The sequence below is a fragment of the Elgaria multicarinata genome, chromosome 11 (genome assembly GCF_023053635.1).
Source record: "Elgaria multicarinata webbii isolate HBS135686 ecotype San Diego chromosome 11, rElgMul1.1.pri, whole genome shotgun sequence".
Lineage (NCBI taxonomy): Eukaryota > Metazoa > Chordata > Lepidosauria > Squamata > Anguidae > Elgaria > Elgaria multicarinata.
The window spans coordinates 1098013-1105710 of NC_086181.1; positions in this window are offsets into that span (position 1 = coordinate 1098013).

Here is a 7698-nt window from a genome sequence, read left to right on the forward strand (position 1 = left end):
AGGGAGGTTATCCTATCAAAAAATGAGATCAAATTAGTCTGACAGGATTTGTTCCTGACAAATCCATGTTGGCTTCTAGTAATCACTGCATTGATTTCAAGGTGTTTACAGATTGACTTCTTTATAATCTGCTCCAGAATTTTCCCAGGGATGGATGTCAGACTGACTGGTCTGTAGTTCCCAGGTTCCTCCTTTTTGCCCTTTTTGAAGATAGGGATAACGTTAGCCCTCCTCCAGTCGTCCGGCACCTCACCCGTCTTCCATGATTTTGCAAAGATAATAGACAAAGGTTCTGAGAGTTCTGACGCTAGCTCCTTCATTACTCTAGGATGCAGTTCATCGGGCCCTGGAGATTTGAACTCATTCAAGGAAATTAGGTGTTCTTTGACCATTTGTTTATCAATCTCAAATTGTAATCCTGCCCCCTCAACTTCTGCTTCACTTTCTCCAGGGGGGTCATAGACCCGCATTTGGGAAAAGACCGAGGCAAAGTAGGAATTGAGCACTTCAGCCTTTTCTTTGTCATCTGTTATCAATTTGCCATCCTCATTAAGCAGTTGAACCATCATTTCTTTCCTCTTACTTTTACTACTCACGTATCTGAAGAAAGCCTTTTTATTGCTTTTAGCATCCCTCGCTAATCTCAGCTCATTCACAGCTTTAGCCTTCCTGACGCCATTTCAGCACTTCTGAGCCACATGTCTGTACTCTTCTTTTGTAGCCACATGTGGGTTCTCTCCTCTGCCTCCTAGTTTTTCGTGGCCATACTTTGCTGCAAGATATACTAATTGGAAACATATAATTGCCACTAACCATGGCAATTATATGAACCTCCTTCAAACTAATTGCTATTTGACCATTTGGAGATCATGAACTATGGTTAGCAAAACCCAGGAAATAGAGGATGCAACATGTGTGAGAAGAGAGGCTGACTTGGAGAAAGAAAGCTCATGGGAGGATCGTCAATCCCTGCTTTGACATTCTTCCTTAAAAGGAGGAGAGGATTAGGAACACATTTATTTCTAAATGATGTGCAGTGCAATCCCCAGCATGTTGTTGACTCTTAAGCCCAATGGGGTTTTACTCCCAGGTTAGAGTTCTAGGATTGCATCTTTACATGTCAGTCCAGTCCTATACCTGTCAACTTAGAAGTCTAACTATGCTCAAAGGGGCTTACTCCATCTAAGTAATTGTATTTAAGATTGCAGCCGAAATAGATTAATAATTCATTTCAACCTCAATTGTACATTTCAAGTCAGGTTACCACTACCAGATGTTATCACTTTAGGACAACATCATTTAGAATAAAATGCTGCTGTTAATAAAAATATTGACAATTGCAATTGATTAAAAGTGATTCAATGTAAAATCCAAGATCCCATGGCCTTTAAGAAGCAAGTTCTGCAAAAGATCAGAGGAAGATAGAATACTTGGGGGGGGGCATAAATTCAAAAAGAGAACAGTTCAGTAGGAGAGGCAGCTCAGAGAAAATGTAATTTTGGAATGTTTGTGAGGAAGAGTTAATATCTTCCATCTGTGTAACTTTGAGAGAAGCTTACTTTAAAGTGATATCTAAACGGTATCTTATCCCTGGCAAAAGAGAAATATTCACAGGGCTATCTTTGAGAATGACTCAGAAATTTCAGCTGGTTCAGAATGCAATCGCTTGAGTCTCCTTAGGGCTGGACAGTAATAACATATTACACCAATTCTGTATAAGCAGCACTGTTTGCCAGGAGATTTCCAGGCCCAACTCAAAGTCCTGGTTTTGACCTTTAAAGCACTAAACAGTTTGGGCCCATGTTATTTGAAGAACTGCCTACACTTGTATAAATTGGCTTATGTTTCAAGGTAATCTTCAGAAACCTTACATGTTGGCCCACTGTTAAGATCATTAAAGTTTGGTGGGCATTAGAGATAGAGCCTTCTCAGTGGTGGCTTCTACCCTATGGAATTCCCTCCGAAGAGATCATAGAATCATAGAATCATAGAATAGCAGAGTTGGAAGGGGCCTACAAGGCCATCGAGTCCAACCCCCTGCTCAATGCAAGAATCCACCCTAAAGCATCCTAAAGATATGTTGCTGGCTCCATCTGATGTCATTTTTAAGAGGGCTTTAAAAATTATTTATTTTCCTTGCCTTTTAACTGAAAGTTTTCTTTGTATATGAGATGGATCTCGGATCTGCCTTCCATGGACAGAAGGGCTCTAGTCATGGAAGGCAGATCAGTCAAGGGAAGTGTCCAGAGCACTGTCTAGTCATGCAATTACAGGATGATTTCAGTTCCTGCAACCTGAGGAAGTGGACAAGGTGCCTGAAGGAGTCTGATCTCCCACACACTTCCTCAGTCTTTGCTTATCTTAACTTATAGCATGTAGCAGGAAGAAATTAACTGAGGTGATTCCAGCTCCCTTAAAGAGGCAGCAGTTGTGTGATCGCTCCTGAAGACGTTTTTCCAGGCCTAAGGATTCTAAACTATTGCCCAGTTTCACACCTACCCTTCCAGGCCAGCCTAACTGTGAGGCAAGTTGAGCCTTTCAGTTTGGGTGGCAGATTGAGAAAGAGGCAGAGCAAGCACCTGCCCACCACTGCCACTGCCACCTGTTCAGTCTGCTCCTGCTCGAGAGAAATCCTACCTGGGTGGATGTACTAGGCTTTCCTGCCAGCCATGGAGGATCCAGCAGCAGCAGCAGCAGCAGCAGCCGTAGCAGCCATGCTTAGCAACACTATCACTGTTTTGCTGCTGCAGTAAAAACAGCTTAAATGGGAGTGGAAGTTGGCTGGTATTTATCGGTTTGCTCAGGGGCAAAATGTCCATGGTCAGCCCTGAGCAAGATGCTTGAGCTGGTAGTTGATATGCAACCCCAGGCTCTCTTGGATGAGACTGATTATCTGGAACCATTACAACTGGGTTTCCGCCCTGGTTTTGGTACAGAAGACACTTTGGTTGACCTGATGGATAACATGAGCTGGGAGACGGTCAGGGTGGAGTGCAATCTTGTTAATTCTCCCAAATCTCTCAGCAGTCTTCAGTTTTGTTTTTGTTTGTTTATATGTATTATTGCTTAAAATATTTATAACCCCCCTTTCTGAACAATGTCCACTCAAGGCAGCTAACAACAATATAACAACAAAATAGAATGTAACGTAACATAATTAATTAAAATGTTAAAAAGTCATATCACATTAAAACATAAACAAGTATAAAGCTATTTCCAGGCCATGGCACAAAAGCCAACAGCAGCATATCTAGAAAATACATTACTTAAAAGCTATTTTAAAACAGTTGGTTTTTCAACTCTTTTTGAATACTGCAACTGAAGGGACTATCCTTACATCCCTTGAAAAGAAATCCCATAAGGTAGGGGCCACCACTGAGTCTCTACTGCCATCACTCTAACTCAGCCTTCCCTAACCTGATAGCCTTCAGAGGATTTTGGACCTCAACTCCCATGAGTCTAGACAGCATGACCAGTGGTCAGGAATGTTGGGAGTTGTAGTTCAAAACACCTGTAGAGCACCAGTTTGGTGAATCCAGCTCCAATTGGTCTTAAAGGTGCAACAATGAGCAGGGCCTCTAATACTGCTCATAAAGCATGGGCAGGTTCATATGAACACAGACAATCTTTCATATAACCTGTCACTGGCTCTTACCACAAGATGTTAATCCTCTCCCAAAAGATCATGAAAGACCTGCAGGTCAAACCCTTAAGAGTTCCTGATGCTCCTGATAAAGCAGAGAAGAGGAAGACGGGTGAGGTGCCGGACGACTGGAGGAGGGCTAACGTTGTCCCTATCTTCAAAAAGGGCAAAAAGGAGGAACCTGGAAACTACAGACCAGTCAGTCTGACATCCATCCCTGGGAAAATTCTGGAGCAGATTATAAAGAAGTCAATCTGTAAACACCTTGAAATCAATGCGGTGATCACTAGAAGCCAACATGGATTTGTCAGGAACAAATCCTGTCAGACTAATTTGATCTCATTTTTTGATCGGGTAACCTCCCTTGTGGACTGTGGGAACGCTGTGGACATCATATATTTTGACTTCAGCAAAGCTTTTGACAGAGTACCACATGACATTCTGATTAACAAACTAGCTCAAAGTGGGCTAGATGGAACAACTATTAAGTGGATTCACAGTTGGCTACAGAATCAGACTCAAAGAATGCTTATCAATGGAACCTTCTCAAACTGGGGGAAGTAATGAGCGGAATACCGCAGGACTTAGTCCTGGGCCCAGTGCTCTTCAACGTTTTTATGAATGATTTGGACGAGGGGTTCAGGGAATGATTATCAAATTGGGTGGGATAGCTAACTCCCTGAAAGACAGAAACAAACTTCAAAGTGATCTTGATAGGCTGGAGTGCTGGGCTGAAAACAACAGAATGAAATTTAATAGGGATCAATGCCAAGTTCTACATTTAGGAAATAGAAACCAAATGCACAGTTACAAGATGGGGGACACTTGGCTCAGCAATACTACAAATGAGAAAGATCTTGGAATTGTTGTAGATCGCAAACTGAATAGGAGCCAACAGTGCGATAGGGCTGCAAGAAAGGCCAATGCTATTATGGGCTGCATTAATAGAAGTATAGCTTCCAAATCATGTGAGGTACTGGTTCCTCTCTATTTGGCCCTGGTTAGGCTTCATCTAGAGTATTGTGTCCAGTTCTGGGCTCCACAATTCAAGAAGGACGCAGACAAGCTGGAGCGTGTTCAGAGGAGGGCAACCAGGATGATCAGGGGTCTAGAAACAAAGCCCTATGAAGAGAGACTGAAAGAACTGGGCATGTTTAGCCTGGAGAAGAGAAGATTGAGGGGAGACATGATAGCACTCTTCAAATACTTAAAAGGTTGTCACACAGAGGAGGGCCAGGATCTCTTCTCAATCCTCCCAGAGTGCAGGAAATGGAATAACGGGCTCAAGTTAAAGGAAGCCAGATTCCGGCTGGACATCAGGAAAAACTTCCTGACTGTTACAACAGTACAACAATGGAATCAATTACCTAGGGAGGTTGTGGGCTCTCCCACACTAGAGGCCTTCAAGTGGCAGCTGGACAACCATCTGTCAGGGATGCTTTAGGGTGGATTCCTACATTGAGCAGGGGGTAAGACTCGATGGCCTTGTAGGCCCCTTCCAACTCTGCTATTCTATGTATACGACTTTAGGGGGATTCTTGCCTCCAGTAGGCCACAAGTTGCTCCTTGGCAACAAACGTAAGCTGCACAAACTTCAAGAACCCTCAACGTTGAAGAGAGGCATTCTGGGAAACTTCCAAGGATTAACACCTGTAGGCCACATGAGTAGCGGGAGGAGCAGTGGTGCATGCCAAGTCCTTAGGAGAGTGGTATGGAATGTGGCCGCTTTGTTAGGCAACACATTGGAAAAAAGCCCTAACACCTGCAATATCGCAGCAAAGGTATACTGGGGTTTGTGAAGTTGGGAAGTTCTTGAAACCCAAGATATGCCTTTATGAATAAGGTCACACCTGGGCCCTGAAGGGTAGATAGACAAAGAAAGAAAGAAAGAAAGAAAGAAAGAAAGAAAGAAAGAAAGAAAGAAAGAAAGAAAGGCAAGATATGTGTGTGATCTACTAAGAGCTTATTCCAAAAGAAAAGGAGAATGTGCATGACACTAGTGAATGCCTGCTTGGGGTGGGGCAGTTCCCAATATTCAGCTAAGCACTATTGGTCAGAGGGGGGAGAACCAGCAGTTCTACACGAGAGAATTGCTGAGTCAGTTGGGGCCATTCGAGTTCACCCCAGCATTAAGCCTATATGCTCCAGTTGCTGGGAAACACGGGCAGAAGGGTGCTGTTGCACCTATGTCATGCTTGTGGGTTCCTGGTTGACAGGCCACTGTCTGAACAGAATGCTGGACTAGACGGACCCATAACGCTCCATCACACCAGTGATTTAGGGCATGCACGCCATGCCTGGTGTGCGGATTTGCAGCACAGAACTCCCATGATGCCGTGCCGACACCCCGCCTCTTCCCCAGCCTTTTCCATCTTTTCCTAGATGGGCGCAGAGTGCTTGAAGATTTCTATGCCCTGTGCCTGGTTCCTGGCTCCATGCATTTACTCGTGAGGAGCCAGGATGAAACCTGGATGGCTGCCCACACCTCCTGCAGTCTCGGAATGATCCCAAGACCTTGGGAAAAGTTGGGATTAAAGCTGTCCCGGATATCCTGTGGAAATTAAGGGATCATCCCACCCTGCCCCTGGGTTCCCCTGTGCATTATGTGGACTCACAGGGGCGATCCCGGGGTGATCCCTGGGAAAAGACATGGTGTAGATATGCCCTAAGTCCAGTGGTCACCTCCCTTCTGGTTCATTTTATGACCAAATGTTTGAGGACATTGAGAAATTTAACCTCTGTGTCATGACTGGAACATGCATTTATCCAATCAATGTGGAGGTAATTGAAGTCACCCATTATTACAACAATTCCTCATTTGGAGGCATCTCTGATTTTGAGCTCCATCACACCAGCAATTTATCACAGTCTCGCCATGCCTGGTATATGTTTTTGGAGTTGCAGTACTGACATGATGTCGCCCCTGACCTGCACTCATCTCGCCTCTTCCCCACCATTTTTGTCTTATTTTAGAGCAGGGAATGTCTGGTTTTCCCCCCTCCCTGTGCAATAAAGTCACGCCTTCATCCTGTGTATTGCTGTCCTTGCACTATATTGGACCATCACTTTTTTGTTGTGTATGTGTCAGAGGGCGGTCTCACTGACAAAAGAGGAGGGCTGGGTGGTTCTCCACTCTATTTTCAGATAACCGTTACATTATGCCTATGGAAATTAACAAAAATGTTTACAGCTCTGTCATTTTTAAGGATAAAGAGATGAAACTTGGTACAGTTATAGCTCTTAAAGAGGGCTTTAGCCATGCCAAGTTTGAACCAGATCTGTTCATGCCTTTATTTTCAGGAATTTTGTAATTCCACCCCCCAAAAACCCCATTCTCCTGATTTTCTACCAATGCAAAATTGTACCTGTTTGCATTTGTGGTAGATCTGATTTCCTTTACTTTGAAATTGCACAGCTGTGCATCTCCAGTTCATAAAAATAGAGATCTGGTGGGCACAGTAATTGTGGAGTTTGAGGCTGCTGTACTATTGTATTTGCCCAGAATGAGGCAGAGTGGGAGATTTTGCCAGCAGAGTAACAATACAGGTGAAAAGATACATGAGCTGAAATAATGCAACAACACACAAATGTGGAAGTGCCCAGCTCCTAGACTCATTAAAAGAATGGAGGAGGAAACCACGGACCCAAACCGGGGGAGGGGGGAGTAGATGTGATGGCGCTCTTCATAGCACACCATACTATTTTGGAATGGCATGAAATTCTATTTATAAGACTTCTTAGGTAGCCCCTCCCCTTGCAGATTCTGGGGAATTCATTTGCCAGAGTGATTTATTGTCACTGCACCAGGCGCCTTCAAATGGGAGTTTTTTCTTGCGATCATCATGGTTGGTCACTGGTTTTCCAAGGAGCTTTACATGATGCCATCGCCATGCAGTTGTTGTCTCATATCTCACCTCCCTTTTCACATGTTATTTTGCTATGGGGAAAATATGGTACCTTTTGCAGTCAAAAAATAATCCTCCCATTGCGCTATGTCCTGCTTTGTGTGGGCGGGTGTTGGGTGGTGCATTGAAGTGATGAGGATCAATTGGGAG